The following is a 20,075-nucleotide window of genomic DNA, read 5'->3' as shown; positions in this document are numbered from 1 at the left end:
GTGTGTGTGTGTGTGTGTGTGTGTGTGTGTGTGTGTGTGTGTGTGTGCAGCTGTGTGTAAATGTGACCAGCATGGAAATAATATGGGACTGATCGGCCGGTTTTACCCAATCGAAACACGAAAGGGTTTCCAGCTGATCGGTCATGACCGTAACGTCTCAGCCACACACACACGCACACACACACACACACACACGCACACACACGCACACACACACACACACACACACAACACAACATGTCAGTGTGGAAGCTCTTTAGAATTATAACCTGTTTAACTTCCTAACACTACCTCGCAGCAGTTTATTATATATAATTTAAACTGCTAATGCTAAGATTTTATTAATCAAAGCAAATATTTAAATGAAAATACAATCATTTATTTACTAATCATTTGAATTGTGCGTTTTAATTCAAATAACTGCTACAGATGACAATAACAAAGTAAGAAGATTACATTTCAAATCTGTCTTCGGGACGGTTGAGATTATCAAAAGTGTTTTTTAGAAAGTTAGAAATTGGATGGTCAGACTTTTATAAAATCAGAATCAGAATGGGCTAGTAGTTCCTGTGTTCAGCTAATCGATCCCTTCAGTTCATTGATCCATCACTATCACAAAGGTCCCAGCACCCTCTGGCCCTGAGAGCCTGCTGGATCTGATCTGGTGCTCTGCAGGCTGCTGCTTATGCATTTAGAGATGAACCCGTCTGCATCTCCGTCTGTCCACGTGAGGTTGTTGATCCTCTGCCTGCTCCACGTCTTGAACACGCTGCGCTGGAAGTGGATTAAAAAGGCTGCAGATCGAGCTCGGCAGCGAGGACGAGGTTAACTCAGGACTCTGCCACAGGCTGCTTACGCAACCACTGCAGACTGAATCCAGCTTTTTGGTGTAATCATTTCTGACAACACACGGTGCAGTTGTGAGGCGTCTTCAAGTGGTGTGTTGTCACCGTGTGGACTGATGACTCACGGACGGTACGGTCCGTCCACCTGGGAATTAGAATCTTCTTCCACTTCTTTAAAGGGATGAAATGCTGTGAATCCAGACACATTACACATGTATTCCTCTATATTCTGACAGATGGAAAGCAGTCGGGATTAAAAAAGATGGATTCTAATAACTCCTCAAGCATCTTGTTCTGTTGAAGAGTCGGGACGAAAGCCAAACTCAGCAGAGTTCACCCTGTCAGTGTGACCTCGGCATCAGAAAGTGATAATAAATCAGATTTGGACACACTACAAGGAATCCAAAATCTAATTATTAGTTCTATCTCTTTGTGACGATGTCAGCCACAATCACATCACAGCAGATGCTTTGTTGCTTGTTTTCGGAGGAGGGTGGGGAGCCGGGCTCTGTGCGCAGTTCTGTGTCAGTGCGTCAGATGGGGGCCAGCAGGGGCCACGCTGTGACAGGGAGGGCGGGACTGGACCCCTGGGTGCTGCTACTGCAGGGAGACAAGGTGACTTTGTCAGTGCTGTACAGTGGAACAGAGAGGACGCCGTTCACTCTGTGGCTCCCGCTGCAACAGACGCACTGAATCATCTCTGACAGGTGGAGTACTGCATGGCTGTCATTTCTGCATTTATAAAATGGGATGCGTTGCATCGTAGAGTTGTGACTCCTCTTGTCATGTGTGCAGTATGTCTGTATGAGTATGTTCAGTGGGTTTCAAGAGACTACCAGTGGATGCAACGCATTTTACAGTGAAATAGAGCACAAATAAACTAGCGAGCCGTTGTGTCAAAATAAGTTGTTGACCTTTATGACTGACCAGTAGTCTGTTCCTTTCCTAGTTCTACACACCAAGGGTGCGAATAAATTACACAAAAATAAGAGATCTTCACCTACGAATATTTAGCATCAAAACTATTCACACTGTCAGCGATGTTAATTTGCGACGGTTGCAACACTTTATCAATAAAAGGCTCCAATAGATTGGTGCAGGCAGAGAAACAACTCGAACTAGCCTAAGCTACTGTTCCTTCTGGCAAAATGTTACACAATACGTGTCGGGCTTTTATTGTGAAAGGTAGTAACAATAGGAGTGGATCTGGTCCGCGCTGCCTTTGTCAAGGTTGAACAGAGTAATAGAGTTTGCTTCCCTGGTTGGGACAATGGGCCTCAGTGTTGTTGTGTACTATAGTGTACCATTTGAATATGTTGATGCCTTTATTCCTTTAGTCCACCTTGTTACAGAAAGAAATGGTGCCGCTTTTTGGCAGCATAATATTTGCGTTCTGTGTGACAAAAAAACAACAGTTTGAAAACATATATTGAGGAATATATTGATGTTTTAATCACAGGAAACAATGTTTGCGAATGCCTTTACTTTGCATCAAGTTACATGTGCAGAACATAGTGCACGCTATGGACTACTTCCTTTTTGAGCATTTAAGTGTATTCTCAACCTGTTTGAGTGAGTTTGGTTTCGTTTAGTTTGGTTTGGTGTCAGCGAGGCGTCGTTCACTGTGCTCCAGCACTGTGGGGTTTTGATGCGTTCTGTGATGTCCCCCCCCCCCTCCCCGTCAGAAACTCTTTGACTGTCACAAACGCGCTCAGTAAAATCCATTCTGCATCACAGTGATGTCATGTAAAAACCATCACCACTCTATATATATATATATATATATTTTTTTTTTTTCTCTACAACCATCTGGAGACCAGAGATGATCTCACGACCCCTCGGAGGTCCAGACCCCCAGGTTGAGAACCAGTGATAATGTTTTGTTGTGCTCGGTGCAACAGAAAGCCAGCGGTTAGCAGACGTCCATACGTGAACGAGCTATAAAAGCCGAAGTTCTGGAACCTCCACACATGTGTCTCACACCTCAAGCCTGTGACTGTCGCTGTCTGTACTGCAACGCCTCAAGGAGACAAGCCGAGCCTTCGTCCTCCCTCCTCCTCCACCTCCTCCTCCTCTGCTGGCAGATGACATGACCGGCGGCCGCTCAGAGCAGACAGGCGACTGAGACCGCGTCCATTCTGTCTGCTGCGGACAACAAAGGCCATATGTAGTTGTGTTGAACACAAGTGTGTTGGTGTGTGTGAACTTTATTCAACTTGAAGCAAAGCTGAGGCTTGTTTTTCTTCATATGTGCATTCAAGTCATCCCCAAACCCCCCTTAACATTTGAACATCTGAAATAACTTGAAACCCTACTGCGGGGGTAAAGCTCACCAGTTGATACGTTCTACCTCAGTTATTTCATCAATACTGAATCAGTCGTGGCTTTAAGGGGAGTTCCATGTTTGAAATATTTCTTGACTGAGTGCGGTGACTTCCTCAAATCTAGTCGGAACAAAGAGAATAATGGGATTGAAGGCAGCCAGCAGGGTCATGTGTCACCTTTGTGAGTGAAGACTGATTGAAGAAGTGAAAAGGACCTTCTCTGGAGGGACGGGGGCTTAATTGGATATAGCTGCTTCAGAGATAAAGGGAACATTAGAATTTGGTGGAATAATTGGAGACATGAGGGTTGAGGTCAGGGTTTTGAAGCCGCGGTTTGGTCTCTGCTGCTTTTAAAGACATGAAATCAGCAGGTCCTGGGTCAAGTTTCAGACAATGGCGTCTTAAAGTTAAAGCGTCTGCTGTTCGACACCTGTGTTCCAGGTTCTGGTTCTGCGGGGATCAGGGCCTAATTAGCTAATGCAGTGATAATCTCACTGATCCACCCAGTTTTGTGATTAAATCAAAAGGCTTGTTTATTGAGAAGAGAGAGCTGCGTGCAGTGGGGGGTTCTGAGTCATTTCTGCTACCATGTCGAATTGAAGCTCGGAGTTATCTTCATTGGCATCAGTTCTGACAAACCGGTGATGCTGGAAGCAAAACAGCTCCTAATTCCTCTCTGAGGGTGATAAACTTTGTGGTGATAAGCTCTCCGGCTGCTGACTTCAGTCATTTCGTGTCTTTTCCCTGCAGTACGAGAGCAGCTTGAATTTCTCTTCATTTCTTCCCTTTGACAGCTGAACCTACACTCTTTAACATCAACCATCGCTGAGATTGTTAAAAATAGCCCAAATGATGATTCTACGACTTGTTTTTGTAGTTTTGTCCATCATTCCTGTCTGGGAATGCAAGTATATCACTAAAATGGTGTTCTGTGCTATGAGGGATTATTAGCAACATTTCAGGTTTGTTCTTGTTCAGTTTGAACTCCAAATACAAGAGTTTTTAAAGCCAGGGCACCATGTCATGACATTATTATTATGGTACCCAATTATAGGCTAAATCAGCCGGATTTGACAGATAAGTGAAATGACCACTACTGTTCATAAATCCTTCATCATGGAGGACACACAAATCCCCAGGTTCATCGGAACTACATGTTAATTACAGTAGTGATGAGGTCAGGGCGGACGGATGGGTGGAACACAGGACTTTCACCCAGGAGACCTCTGTTTGTGTCCCGTATGAAACCAAAAGCCAACGTTGACTTGTTTGTAATTACGTAGGCTACACAAGTTCATTCACGTAAGAAACACCAAACCAGGATCTTTTCTTTTTCTAGACCTAAACAACTTTATTGCCTAAACCTAAATTGTTTCCGTGTTGATGGAGACACGTGATATTAACGCATTACATGACAACAAGTAACAGATGCTAGCATCTGACAGATGTTATTATTGACCACTGTATACATGGACTGGGCCCCAAGGCTTCAGACTGCCAGAGGCCCTCTGAGCTTCAGGCACAGAGGAAGTTGAACACCAGGGCCCTCGGAGTACACGGCACAAGCTGACCACCTCTGGGTGTTATAGTGTGAGATAACCACTGTGGCCCCCCAGACCCCTTGGTGTTTAAAACATAAGCCCCTCAGTGCTTATGGTATGAGGGCCCCAAGGCCCTTCGGTGTTTATTTAAGTGTGATCTGACCACTAGGCCCCTCTGCTCCCACAACAATGTCGGGTCTGAAGACTACATGTCTGAGGAACAATCCAGAGTTAGAAAGAAGTGAGTTTACCAGACCCATGTGCATCGCTGCTGCTGTTACTAGCATAACACGCTGGAATATCTGACCAAGCTAGTGGTGGTTGAGTTGCATTGTGGGTAATGTAGGCACCAGATTTTGACAAAGAAGACACACGTGTGGAATAAAAAAGACTCTGGTTCTCCTCCATCAATCTGATCCTTTTTAACTGTCCATGTGAGTGTGATGTGAGTGACTGGTAGATCAGTGGACCACTCTCAGAACATGGGGAGTGTGATGTCTGAAAACATAAAAATAACTATGAAATGAATGGAAATCTAATATTTTTTCTCATGCATTCTCAAAGTTTCACCGCATAAAAACAACAGAAATGAAGTCTCGTGGCACCTTCTTTGTTGTAGTGATGTCATCATGTTCCCAGATCTCAGCAGTTACTTTGAGGTTAATATTATCAGAACCGATAGATATGATGGATAAATCAATGCACATAAGTTCTAAAAAACCGAATCATTCTAAAAGCAATCTTCTCATTAGATTTGAATATTTCTCGTGTATCCGTGAAAATGTAGGCGAGTCTGCGATTGATTTGTTGTAATGTTGAAGGTCACAGGAATGCGACCCGTCCGGTGCACAGTGTCCCCTGGGGGCCCCGCCCCATTTTCCCTTTCATTTTCATCTCAATGTCAATAAAGCATGGGAGTGAGAGTGGGAGAGTAAATGGCATCCAGTTAATGTGTTAGCGTGTGTGTGTGTTTGCGTGTCAGCAGAGTGTACCCTCGGCCCGGCTGCTCCCATCAAGACAGACGTTTTCCAATACAGTAAGAGACAGCCAATCGAACGGCCCGTGTGCCGGCGTAATTCAACAACGCTCTGGGGACTCATTCAGCAGAGAGGCTGCACAGATAAAAGCTCCCAACATGAAGGAAAAATCCTAAAAGGATGAGAGACACAGAGGGGCTTGATAACGATACCTTTATTCTGAAGGGTACCCCACACACAGAGTCAGGAGAATAAAATGACCCAGCACAGGTAATCTTGGAGGGAAATACAGAATTATGAATTGGCCTTAATTTATCTTATTTTATTTGGCCTATGATACGGTACATTTGTGTGCTTTGACCATCAAACTAAATAAGTAATTCATCACATTTACTGTAAATACCAACCCTGAGGATTTCTTTCTTTTCTTAGTGGAATACTGTGGACTTAAAACAAAATAATAAGGTAATGTGCTGCTTACTTTCCAGTTATGATCACATAGTGCTCACTGAAGTTATTGTGTGATATAACTACAATAAAGTATGACTGGGCAAGAAAAAGGCAAACAGGATTCATTATCGGAGTTCACTGAACATTTGACCAAGCCCTGAATCTGACTTAGTGTCGTTTCAGACTGGATCCAGGGCATCCACAGGTGCTCTGCAAACCTGAGAAATAATTGCCATAATTTGACCTTTCAAACACTTGAACACCTTCAGAGGTGGCAACACGAGTGCTGGGATGAGATCAAATGAGCTCTCCTTGTGTAAAAATAGCACAGCTGACAGCGTTGTGTCAGACGGCGCAGAGGAGGGAAAGAGGGAAGCTGAGGCAAAACAAGGAGAACGATTAGTCAAGGTGACAGTGAAAGCAGCAACATATGGACCAAGACCTCCTTTACAATGAGCCGCTTATTGTTTACAGTCCGATTAGCAACTTGAGCTAATAAAAGCTAACTCATCGCCAGATGATAGCCGATGGGTTCCCGGATTACATCTCCACACCGGCTGTTAGCCAAAACAAGCAATCTGAACATGTCAACTTCGCTTTGGGAAATTGGGATGGGCACTCCTTTTACTGTTTTCACTTCATTTACGATGTTTAATGGACCAAACAGTTGAGTGATTATTTGCTAGTTGCAGCCATAAGACAGACAAAAAGTTAATAATAATAATAATAAGCATGTTTTACTCAAGGGACATGGTCTACCATCATCCCCTGTAACTGTCTGCAAACCCTGACTCTTACTGTCAGTGGAGCAGTTTACACTGAGCAGTTATGTAAAAGTGGCAATGCACCAAATACACCACACTGGTATATTTGGATACTGTGGATCAGACCTGATACTGAACTATGTTAAATGCATTGGGCATCGGCCATGACACATTAGATCCAGTTAATGTGTTAGTCGATATTAAATGTAGCGTTTCCTCTAATGACGGCATGCAGGTTTGTCAGAGGTCACAAAGGAGACATCATTTAGAACTGTTTCTAAATGCTCAGTAAATTGACCTTGATGTGTAAAGTGAGTGGAGCTTTAAGTCAGTAGGCTCTGTGTCCTCATGGAAAGGTGAAGAAGTCCGAGAGGTGACGTTAACACACTGAAACAGGAACACACTCCCCCTGCAAGGTTTGAATAGACATGAGATCTGATTTAGACCTTTAGGACCACACGCCTGCTGTGTGTGTACGTGTCCTCCCTATATTGTTCTTTGGAGTCCCATTATTTCCTCCTCCAGCCTCGGTCCCCTCTCTGCTGCAGATACACTCCTCCGTCAGCAGCGCTCCGACCCGATGAAGGGCATTTTAGACAACGGATCAGATCAGACAATGGGGGAAAGAGAGCCCCCTCCCCCCATAGTTACCAGCTACTGCCTAAATTATGGGATCGGCTGCATTTTCCTTTTCACATGCTGATCCGTGATGAAATATTTACCACTGTAGGAAAATGGTTATGCGCCATTGAAAAGACAACATTCATGAATAAGTGAAGAAAAACGAAGAGCTCTAATTTGAAGAGGTGTTTGGATTGGAGTTTGGTGCTGTGAATACAGTTTGATGTGGTTCCAAATAGATTTATTACACAGCGATCTCGAGGGCATTGAAATGCTGACTTTGTTTTCAGCCGACCTGTCTTGTCCTTGTCAGGCCCCTAAACTCCCCCACCCCCCATCCCATCAACCCCCCTCTCTAGAACTGCCTCTTCCCTCTCTGAATAATATGCAAATGTTTGAAAGTAGGTTACAGACATCCCTTTGCATTTGCTTCTCATCCGTCTGTGCTGTGGGATTTTGGAAAAAGGAAAGAAAGATGCATCCTCCAGCCTCCGCTCCGTCGCTGCTGCTCCTCCTCTGCACACCCCTGGATCACATTTGGACATTTGATTTCAGTCGACCTCACAGCTTCACTAGCCGGTGGTGTATATCAGAGCGAGGCTGAGGTTTGTGGAGGACCCTTAAGGTGAAAGGAGGCACGAGGAGGCTGCTGCTGCCTGAATGCTGCCTGGACAGACGACAACTGGTTGTGTCCCTTATGAAACCAAAAGTCATTTTACCTTTCTTTTGTTACGTACTAACGTAGTCTACTTGAGTAACGGCAGTTACGTAACAAACACACTTATTTGAGCCCAAACCCCAATGTTTTACTAAACCTGAACAAGTAGTAGTTTTGTAGTGTGAGTACCGAACAACTCAGTAACCCTACCATGGAAGTTCATTTTAAAAAGAGACTATGAGTGTCTTTGACGTGTCCAACACTAGAGGGAACCTCGTGTTGTCTGTCGAGGTGCTGCTGTGGCAAGTTGATACGTGCAGAGTCCTGCTGGTTCACTTTGTAATGTGAACACTGTATTTCTACTGTGATTGTACCAATGGATACAGAACCATTGGTTGCAAAGAACATTCCAGTATGTCAGAAACATTGTGGGTACCCCCCCCGTTTATGTCGTCACAGTACCTTCTGCTGGTCTGCTCCAGTATAGAATAGCTTCAGTGAGACGAATGGCTGGTTCCTTCATTTCTAAGCACTTTGAAATGAAGGACACTGCTCTCCTCACAAACACCTGAACTGCAGGAATGTTGGGTTTCTACATACCGACCGTCAACCACATATGGATAAAAAGGAAGATACAGCAGAATGATTACTATGGCGTTACATTAAGGATTAGCATATTTATCTCAGATTACTTCGTATGTAAGAAGGGCTTATTCACATTTATGGACAGAGATACATACATCATAAAAATAAAACCATGCATATTTATGTATCCAGTCTTCTGTAATATCTATTCTTTAAACTCAGTCGTGGATCTGGAGTGAAGAGAGGTAGATGAAGAAAGCTTCACTAAGCTTCACTTCCATACAAGAAAAGGTAACAAAGGAATCATTTAAAAACACACAGACAGGATGAGACTCAATCTCTTCTCAAGGCCAGTTATGGCTCTAATATTATTCTAATACACTATAACACATAGATATGATTAAAGGTATATTTCTCATGATATGTTCTAATATGATGTAGTTTAATGTAGTTTTAGGTGACAAACACAGTTGTTTGGTGGAGATGTTTTCACAGCAGTTTAAAATAGATATTATAGATATAGCAGTAAGCACAATGAATGAAGTGGGAAACAGTGAGTGGTGTGACTGTGCTGGTGTTGGAGGGTAATGGATAGTAAAAGCCTGTGTTTACTCGACCTCGGCTCCTGCTGCTGTTCTTTACCTCCCTGTCCAAACAGATACAGATGTTCACGCTTCATGTTGTCTTTGGCTCACATCTGGCTCGTCTTTATCACGTCCGTGTTCTAAGTCACTTTAAAGCCCCGTGGTAGTGACAGGGATGGTGTGTTGTTTCAGGTTGAGTGCAGGAAGTCCATCCAGTGTGGGTACCGTTGATGGAGGGTGCTACATGTGTTAGCTTGTGTTAGCATTTCACTGTGACCCGGTGTGTCTTCTAATGGAGGCCTGGTACTAACACCCCAGTGAAAGCAGTTTTAGTTTTGTTATTCCAGAGAGATTATATAATATTAAGGGAAACAAAGTAAATGAAATTCATTCAAAAGCGTTTTCAAAGGGAATTTAATAATTTACAGAACTTTGAGGGAAGATAGGGAAAACAAACAGAATGCAGTTTAATTATTAAATGAAAAAATAAAAATGACAAAGGAGTGTATTGGATCCCATTAATGGGGTTTATTAAAGATTATTCCAATTTTTGTCACAGCTTATTAATCATGACCCTATTGAATAACTTCAACTAAAGAGAGGTTTTTAATTATGCACTTGGAAATATACAATTATTATTATTGTATATGATCTTAAAGGTCTTTGAATAAATGTAAAGGCGCTAACTTCAGATCATTTTTGTCGTCACATCATCTTTTATATTCTAATGAGTGGGTTTTTGTTTGAACAATCCCAATGAAAATGAATGCAGTGTACTGTATGTGATATCTGATGTGATGTTTCACTCATTCATACATTCTTCTTCATCCTTTAAAATAATATTCAATTTGTTAGAGAAGAACGTGATACATGACCTATTTTAGATTTTAAAATTTAAATATTATTTGTTGAACTATGAAGCCTTTTGTAAAAAATAAAAAATTAATTATTATAAAGCATTTTATAATGACTCATAAATGTAATTCTCACAATTCTCATAAATCTGCTGGTAATAAATGCTGGTCACTCACTGACTGTAGTGTAATTCCCACAGTGATACATTATAATCCTCACTATATATAATCACTGTTATGTTAAATTTGAATGTGATTATTCTCAGTGGTGTCACGCTTTAATGTGTTATGACTATTGTTATAAAGCCTTTATATAGATAGATATAATTATACAATGCTATAAAGGGAGGATAACTCATTATCAGTATGTTTATAGTTCATTATAGACATAGAGTCATAGACAGTGTTACCTAAACATCATATTTTCACTTCTTTGTGACTCCAGATCTTGGCTCTTCGTATCTGTGGTCTTGTATTTGTGTTACTGAAGTTTGAACAAAGGGACACATCTTTGTCTCCTGGCTCATCTCTCTCTGACCACTCCTTTAAAGAAACACCGGTCCGTGTTTTAATCCTAGCTGGAGAGGTTCCCAGTGCCTCAATACACCTGGCATCACACCTGACCTCTGACCTTCTCCTCACAGAGAGTCCTGATGCCATGTTGGGTCCCCCTGGCTCCCGGAATACCCTCTGTGTCCTCTCTAGTATCTTCATTTCTTCACTTCACATCTGAGATACTACTTAAAAGAACGATTTTCCTTGACTTGATAAAACTGAATGAACTAATTTAATGAAAGGATTCCGAGCGGCGTCACTGTGAGACTGACACCAGAAGCTCCTGTGATTTCTGTGCAATTGTAATCTGTGAATATTCTCTCTGCCTGTCAGCACAGGAGCCACACAGTCAGATCACGTGACTGCGTCGTCTCCTCTTCTATGTGGAGTTATTGGAATCTGCTTCTTGCTAACGCCGAGCTCCTTCAGCTGAGATGCATAGAGGAGTGGGAGGAGAGGGAGCAGTGTGTTACATGTAGCTCAGTATCTCACAGTGTGGAGATGTAGAGGACAGCTCCCCCTACAGCCGCTCTCTGTAACCTCAGCTTTTACCGCTTGGCCTTCGGACGACAGACACGGCTGCATTCGTCACAATAACAACATGTTTTCTTCATTTCAGAGCACAATATTGCTGAAGTCCTTCCAGAAGAAGAAGACATAAACCAGGTTGGTTGAGTCTGCGTGCATACTTCCCTTTCACTGCATGTCTATGTTTGAATGGAATATTAAAGAGGCACTCAAGCAAAAGAAAGTTGGGAGGCCTCACAATAATTAAAGGTATTCTGACTTTTAGTCAAACTCTTAAAACACAGGATCCTGCATTTCCCATAATGCATCTTATGCTTAGATCCCCTGCCTATTAAATGTCCACATCTTTCAAACTTCGTGTCATCAAGTTTAGGACACCGGGGTTTCCGTTATAATTGTGCCACCGAGCCCAAACTGAGAAACTGCTGATGACATCATTGTGACATCATTTCCTCAGACAGAGAAGACATTATACAAGTGTTTTCACGAGCGAAATCCTCGTGGTTCCTCGTTCTAAATGTGTAAAATGATAAAAGTAAAATGATAAAATCATGATCCAGGACAGGAGACGTATAAAGAGAAAGCATTTGACCAATCAGATGCACCCAGGAAGTGTTTGTGTGGTTGAAGGAGGAAGTAGCCTGCGTGCTGTCTTTGTTGGTCAGTAGTGCAGTAGTCACGTATCGATTCACCACTACTATCCCTCCAATGCTTGGAATACAGCTGGGGCAATGCTGCATTGGGTTTTGATTTCCTGTTTCCTGTCAATGGTGGGAAGCAGCGTGATGTCTCTGGTCTGATCACATTAATGATGTGGCTGTACAGCACAATACCAGGACTGTGGAACACCTAAACTGAATGCAGCCATTATTAATGTCACTAGCTCCACCTGTGCCTGTGTTCCAAACGTCTGCTGAGGGACGGCTGTGTTTCCTCAAGACCATCGTTACAGTTTAATATTCATCTCACTTGCAATCATCGTCGTCGCCATAAACCTGGTAATGAAGAAACAGTGCTGCTGGTATCTCATGTGTGGTGTTGAAGTGTGACTGCAGCCCACAAGGGGGCAATGCTGACCTTCACACTGTCATAGTAACACTGTTTATGGAACATCATGCCATCATCCTTTATTTCATAATAATTATTTCACTATTGTCGTCCACAAATGTTCCGTTCACAGTGTTTTCTGAATTCTGAACCACTCACACAGGAATGTAACACTGTTCAACACAGTTGAAGTAAGTTTCATCATACAATAGAACATGTAACAAGTTCATATTAATCTCATTATTATTTTCTGCATGTATAAACAGCACTAGAGGACATATTGTCTCACCACCACTAGGACTCAATTGGTCCTCCATTGGATGCTGCTTCATCAGTGCATGTTTTATTAACCTTGATCCTACCTGTGGGTAGTGCGTCATCTCCCACAGGTGCTTTATTCTATAGTTCCAATCGTTCATGACTTTGTCCATAAATGTGTCAAAAGCAGCAGCATACATCCTGTGTAGTTTTAATAGATAGGGTCCTAATGTAAAGCATCACACACTATCAGTAGGGGAGGGACACTCGGTCACTGTGAAGGAGACACACACACATTTCCCCATGTGATCTGTCGCTTTTCATTTTGACACAATATGCGAATCAATTTGGGGAGAAATAAGTGAACATTGTGCCCTGATGGTAGTTCTTGGGATCAGTATGTTGAATATGTCGGTAGGATGAGGGTTCAAGTGTCCTGCGACCTGTTGAAGTAAGCAGCGTAGTCCTCTGTGTTAGAGCTGCATTCATTGATTTATGTCCACTTGGGGGCAGCAAAGGAAGTTACAGACACCTTGAAAAATGTGACTCTTAGAATAAAGTTCTTTACAAAGATGAGGGAATTGAACTGAATTGTCTTTGCCCTGCAGCTTTAAATTCAATTCATTCAGGTGAGAAGTGATGTCAATCAAAAAAGCTAAGATATCCATATTCTGCTCATCTTCTAAACGGAGAAAGTTGTGTTCAGGGACTTTATCTGTGGTTATTGAAACCACAGGTATATATTTTGCTTTGCAGTGACGCTTCACATTGCCCACCAATCGCCACGGTCTCTGAACATATGAGACATACTGGTTTTAAACTGGCCGTCGGAAGAATGAACATGTAAGAGTCTGTTTGCTCTTGGTCTCTCCTGTGTGTGTGTAGCTCACTCAAGCTGCAAAGCTTATTCAGTTCAATTCAATCTTGTATAATAAACCGGACCGCGGTCCACCTTTTAGTGACCATGACGTGGAACAAAGAGCGACAGTCCTCTTAGGGAGGAGGTCGGGGTGGATGGGTCAAACAAACAGGACTTTCACCCAGGAGACCGCCGTTTGTGTCCCCTATGAAACCAAAAGTCTACGTTATACTTATTTTATTATACTTTTGTCACCTAACTTACGTACTTATTTCAACCAAAACCAAGATCTTATCCTCAACCTAACCAAATAGTTGTGTTGCCTAAACTTAAAGTTGTTTTGTTTCAAACCACAATGTTTGATTTTGACTTTCCCACCGTGATGGGTGCAGTCTGGCCCATCTAAAGCATTATAATGCTAGTGATAACCTCAGATATTCAATGTGATAATAACACTCAACATGTGGTAGGGGTTGTGTTGGTTGCTTTAGGTCCAGGCTCTGAGTTGTAGATCCACATTCTCTGTAATCCAGCGCCCCACTGGACCATCTCTATAGAAATGTGACCTTACTCGTGTCTGCACGGCCAACACAAGTTGAACTCTTTAGCTTTATTATTCAGCCTTAGCCTTCCGTCTCGGCACACTATGTCATGGGGCTCATTGACATGAATGTGGGAGCTGTGTTGATTGTAAAGGACTTACAGGTGTTTGATATGAGAGCAAAGCCGTGGCATTCTTGGTATTAGCTGCCAAACACCTGTGAAAGTGTTGTGTGAAAAAGTTGTTGGTGTTTTTGATCCTGCAGTGTTTCCTGTAATGGATGCGCTCTTCTCCTCCAGCTACTCTAAACACTTGTCTCATGTAGTGTCAGATGCATATTCAAAAGGCACTTTTTGGTATTTTTCAAGAGTGCCTATGTGCCAAGTTCATCACAGCCCAGGGTATACATTTGAGAGGGGGAAAGGGGGGGGGGGGGGAAAGAGAGGAGAGGTAAGCCAGAGAGAGACAGAGGGGGAGGAGGAGGAGACAAGGAGTCATCCCAGCCCATTTATCTGACAGCCATTTACCACAGCGAGCCAATGTGCCAACAGCTCTCTGGCTGCTTCATGGTAGACTGGCTGCCCCTCCCCCTGCCTCCCCCCGCCTCCCCCTGCCTCCCCTCCTCTGTCCAAAGTTGTACAGGCACACTCTGTGTCTGTACTTAGCATTAGGCTGAGAGTGAGGAGCACACCAGAGCCTGCAGGCTGGCTGAGAGGACCCAAGCCATGGCTCTGCTGCTGGACAGCTCTGGCACCACGGCAGCCTACTGCTGCCTGATCCGCCGCAGGTGCAAGAGGAGGAGGAAGAAACGCTCCGAGCGCAAAGGTATTCCTCCGTGCTGTACCTGCTGCTCTGCTCTGTTTGAGAGGAGTGTGGTAGTGAGTGTGGAGCAGCTGCTGTTTGGAGGGTCGTGTTAGTTCTGTGTTGTTTGGTCGTCATCAGGGAAGGAGCTGCTTGTTGTCCTGGACTTTCTGTTGAGATGTCCTGATGCTCTTCATGAATGTGCTGCTTAGAACAGACATTTCACTTTTATTGATCTCATCTCTCATCTCACTGGTTACTGGCTATCTTTCTTTTGTTGATTTTTATTTCAGCGCTATAGGAATCAACTTTATCATGGAAATAGCACAAGATAATACATGGTGAGTGTAAATGATGCTTGTGGTGACTGACAGGTTTTAATCCTAACTTAATGTACTTCAGGTCTGAAGTGTAAACGTTGAACAGAAAGGGACATCTCATGAAGAGGTTCAAGTGCATTGATTTTAGAGCCAGATGGATACTGGATTTTTGAGACAATATCAATATTTTAAAGTAAAAAGGAAGATAACATGAACAGATAGGGTAATCATTATTAAAGAACTTAAGTTTCTCTGCCCAGTTTCTTCGGGCTGAGAAGTCGATTCACAGTAAACGTGGACTTCTTACAATCTGCACTGAATTTAAAGTTGTGTGAAAAGAACAAAAGTCACGTAATCTGCATTTCTGTGCAGAAGCAGTTTATATGTCACAGTGATATTCAGTAATAAATAGTCAGCAACACCACCAAGTTCCTACTGAAAGCATGTTTCTGCAAAGTGATCAGTGTTGACATTCTGTTGTGTCAGCCCCCTTAGACTAAACTAAAAATGATCAGTTATGAAAACGTCCTGGAATGAAGGCACCTTAAAAGGTCTGGTGCTGGAAACTGCAGTGCACCCTGGGAATTTGTTTTGGCCTGGGCCTGACATACTTTAACCAAGTGCTAGAGACGGCTCAGTCAGGTGGAGCAGATGTGCGAGTTCAAAATGTCTCATAAGTAGTTACGTAACTCTTAAAACACAATGAACACATGTTATATCTGTGCCTCGATAATAATAATGTATCATTTGAACATCCTGCTGAATGAACGTCTGGAGAATATTCTGCTCTCCATCTGCAGACACCTGAAGCTGGCAGGTATCTAGAGGGATGATGTCACTGTCAACTTCTAGAGATGGTTGAAGTATCTGGAGAGTAATTATCTTCCAGTTTTTATGATTAAAAAGCCACTCAAACATCTTTAAACAATATATTTAAAGGGAAACTTAAAGAAAGAGGTTTTTATTTCTTTGTAGGATTATTTCCATAAAGTTGTCAAACACTTCTAATAACAATCTGAACCTGTCAGCAGCAACAACGAGCACCTTTCGTGAAGATTATCGACGTGAATCTTCTTTAGCTTCTGACTCGCTGCGTCATGACGGGCTCATTACTGCCCTCAGAAATATACAGATATTATACTGTAAAGTCACTGCTGGATAGTAACTAAGTACATTTACTGTACTTTGCTCAATTTTACGAATTTGTACTTGATTTGAGTATTTTGTTTAAATATCATGCTTCTACTTTTCTTTTTCACTTTCTTCATTTATTTGAGAGCTTTAATGACTAATTACTTTAAAAAAAATAATGTGTGCATATAAATAACACACGAAGTGCTCATAAAACATGAACATTTGTCATAAATCAAACTACCCAATAATTAATAAAAGTACAGCTGAAACGATTAATCAATAAGTCAACTGACAGACAATTAGTTGAGAACTATTTTAAACATTTCAGTCATTTTAATGCTAAAACATTTCATGGTTTCTGATTCACAGAATGGATTTAATTCAGAAAAGAAGTCAGCAGATAAATCCATAATAACAATAATCATAATTCAATAGTTCCCTATGAGCTCCAGCTCAACCAGCTAACAGTCAAATCTTTCTTTTATATGAATGCATGAGTAATAATAATCTCATGATAACGAGTCACGGGAATACTTTTCTGCAAGAGTACTTTTACTTTAATACTTGAAGTACTTTTACATATTTTTACTGAAGTAACATTTTCAATGAAGGACTTTTACTACTAACAGATATTTTAACTTTTTAGTATTTTTTTCTTAAATAAAGGATATGAATCCCTCTTCCACCACTGTGTATATATAATAATTTGAATATTTGTCAGGAAACATACAGTATGTCTCATTTGCTCACAGCCACTGTTGATATCCTCTAACTGTGCCAGACATTTGTCAAATGATCATTAATAAGAAAATGCACTTTGCAGCAGCTTAACTTCATGGCTCAGTGAATGTCAGACATGTGAGTGTTTAGTCTTGGTTGTAGTGGAACATGTGCTGGAACAGACCAGCACCACAGCGCTGCTGGGCTCTGGACTGTCCTGCTTCATTTGCTCTGTGCATGATTGCAAACGTCTGCTAATATTTTCACTAACTGCAAAAGTCAAGAGCACTTAATCCTCACATTGATTCAAATTCCAGCTATGGGCCACAAAAAGCCAAAGCAGCAGGTGTATATCTTTTTATCCCACTCGGGAATATTCAATTTAGCCTAACTGTTATTCATGGAGAGTGTGGTAAACAGTATTAATGTGTAAAAAAAAAAAAGAATGGAGCCATTGTACATACTTTGCATGCGGGGCGAGTAAGAAGCCCATCCTCTCCGTGTCCCTGCTAAGCGGGGTGTTGTGAGATGAACTGAAGTGTGAGTTTAATCTACTGGGAGCAAAAGTGAATTTCAGACGAGGTATAAGCCGATGTGCTCTGTGAGGCGTGTACGCCACGCTGCCGCTAAGGGATGTGTCTGTCAGCCCAAAACCGCAGCCGCAGATCTCTGTCTAGCAAACAGCCGGCGCTCTGTGATGTGGAGGAGTTGATACAGACCCCCCCCCCCTCCACCCTGCAGCCGGGTTGGCCTGAAGCTCTGCTGATTACCCCCCCCCCCCGCACGGGGGGGGGGGGGGTGCTCTGCGGGCCCCCCCCCCCCCCCCCCATGTCCGTCAGACAGGTAGAGAAGGAGCAGCACACAGCATGAAGGGCAGACTCACTTTTGATAATATTGACTTTAAGCCAGATTCAATGCAAGATTTGTATCAGAAAATCATCCCATGTTGCACGTTCCTGTCATGTGTCAAGTCTTCTGCATCCACAGGATATACTTCATCAAAATGAACAAGGAAATAGAAAATATATAGATACATTATGTCTGATGATTCCTACAAATCTGGTTGCATGATAGCTGCTTCAGTCACTGCACCTCCAGGACAACCCTTGCGTCCTCATTACTGGATACAGACTCGGTTCATTAAGGTGCTAGCTGTCAAAGGTCCTGGCGGCTGAGAGCCTGGACGGTAACTGGGAAGCATGCAGAGACGTACCTTTTAGGCATCAGTAGACAGCACCAACCTTCCACCTCCACACGGCTGTCCATCAGCTCCTGGTCTCGCTAATCCTGATGCCATGGGGTGTGAAATTCAACATCAGCCCTGAGCTTCCCGTCCCCTCCCCCCCTCACTCTGAGAGATAGCGCAGGGCCCGGCCCGGCCTTGACTGCGGTGAAGAGAACAGTGATAGCCATCTGTTGTGAGCGGCGAGACCAGTGATGCAGAGAGAATGGGGTGGAGGAGGGTCAGTGGGTGCGTTGGGGAACCTGGAATCTCTGATGCCGACCTCTAGAGACCTCATGAAAAATGAAAAAGTCAAAAATAAGCTCTAGCGAAATCAAAGCCTGTCACCAGAGATCAGCTGGTCAGAGGCTGACATTGTGACTAGAAGGGAACTCAGTGCTCCGGCTCTAGAACCGTTACATAAGATCTTTCTTTAACATTGTTTCACCAAAGACTGTGTGACCTGTACGTCCCGGAGGTTTCTGAAGAGCCCAGATTAAGGAAAGAGGTGGAGCGTGGATGGAGCCGAGGCGGGCCGAGTGGAGTCTGGTAGCTGAAACACGCCCACCTAGCTCAAAGCTACCAAGCTAGCTAAGGCTAACAAGCCAGTAAGAAGTGAGGCGATTATGTTGCTATGTGTTGCTAGCTGGCTAGCGTTAACCCTGTGGTTGCCGGTTGTGAAATCTCAGAAGGTAACTTTACAACAACTGTGAAATCTGACCCTGTCAGCTCCTTCACTTTGTGCATTCACATTAACTTTATTCACCATGAAGAATACACCAGAGTAAAAATACACATTCAATCAACTCCAAGTCTCCACGACATCCAAGAGTCAACTATATTTAGTAACGAGCCTATAATCTCAATAATCGTAGTCAGAGTAGTATTGGACAGTCACGGGGTTTGGTTCGGGCAAATGCAGGTCGGTTTACGCCACCATTCATATTTCTGCAACTAATAAAATTAATAGTAGAGCACAGTGAAAAAATTACTCTGTAAGTAGAAGTCCTGCATTCAAGATGTTACTTAAGTAAAAGTATTAGCATCAAAATATACTTAGAGTACCAAAAGTTAAAGTATACGCAGTATGTAGATTGGCCTATTTCATTTATGGTAGACCTAAATCTCTGCGTTATAAATATTGATGCATTGTGTTTATCACTTTATTTGTTGCAGCTGCTACTTTAAATACTTTAAAATTATGGATTTATAATATTTGGATAAAATCTGAATCTGCAAAGTAGCCTAACTAGTAACTTCTGTTGTCAAATGAATGTAGTGAGGTTAAAAGTACAATGTTTCCCTCTGAGATGTACAGGGTAACTTAGTTACAGTACAGCCTCTCGTCAGATTGATGTATTTAGCTTTAAAAAGTACATTTTCTTCTGGGGGAGCATGAGGACCACCGTAGAGGGTCTGAGGTCTCACTAAATCCTGTGGGAGGAACTGTGCCCCCTGAGGCTAGATGCTCGTCAGACCCAAAGCCGATGGGTTCGGAGATTGTGTTACTATAGGCCAAGGAAAGCATAAGCTTATCGCACCAAAAAACAAAATGCTGTCTTATTTTTGGTTTCAACAGATGGTGAGTTCTTCCTCTTGTTTCATGCTCCTGGACTACCAGAGAGAACAACACTACAGCTCAGAAACTTCTCAATTGAGCAGGAACTCTGGAAAAAGATTTAAAAAAAAAAAAAGTAGAAAGTAAAATTACCACTGTAAGGAGATGTTCTCTCATGGGAGAACATTCCTGCTCTACTGGTCCCAGCTGGCCACCACCAGCACAACTTTCACAGGCATCTAGTCGGCAGCAATTTTCAGCCCCAGGAGGCCTGAGCTACCTGTGATAGCGTTAAATGAAAATGAGAGTGTGTGCCAGGGGAACAGTGG

General features: G+C 42.7%; 1 protein-coding gene across 3 annotated transcripts in view; it reads left to right on the top strand.

Moving 5' to 3' along the window:
* The window catches only part of LOC116385964 (double-stranded RNA-specific editase 1-like), a 53,030-nt gene that overhangs the window by 10,924 nt on the left and 22,031 nt on the right, over nucleotides 1-20,075 (top strand). For 2 of the 3 annotated variants that reach the window (XM_031851824.1, XM_031851826.1), the window contains exon 2: nucleotides 11,378-11,424. The gene's annotated coding sequence lies outside the window, so the exon portion shown is untranslated. Of the gene's footprint in view, nucleotides 1-256; nucleotides 1,553-11,377; nucleotides 11,425-20,075 lie in introns of those variants that run through there. The other variant, XM_031851825.1, reaches the window with a different exon arrangement.

Source organism: Anarrhichthys ocellatus, unplaced genomic scaffold, assembly GCF_004355925.1.
Source record: "Anarrhichthys ocellatus isolate YVR2014 unplaced genomic scaffold, GSC_Weel_1.0 scaffold12, whole genome shotgun sequence".
Lineage (NCBI taxonomy): Eukaryota > Metazoa > Chordata > Actinopteri > Perciformes > Anarhichadidae > Anarrhichthys > Anarrhichthys ocellatus.
Note: the sequence above shows the minus strand (reverse complement) of the source record. Positions and strands in the feature narration are given on the sequence as shown.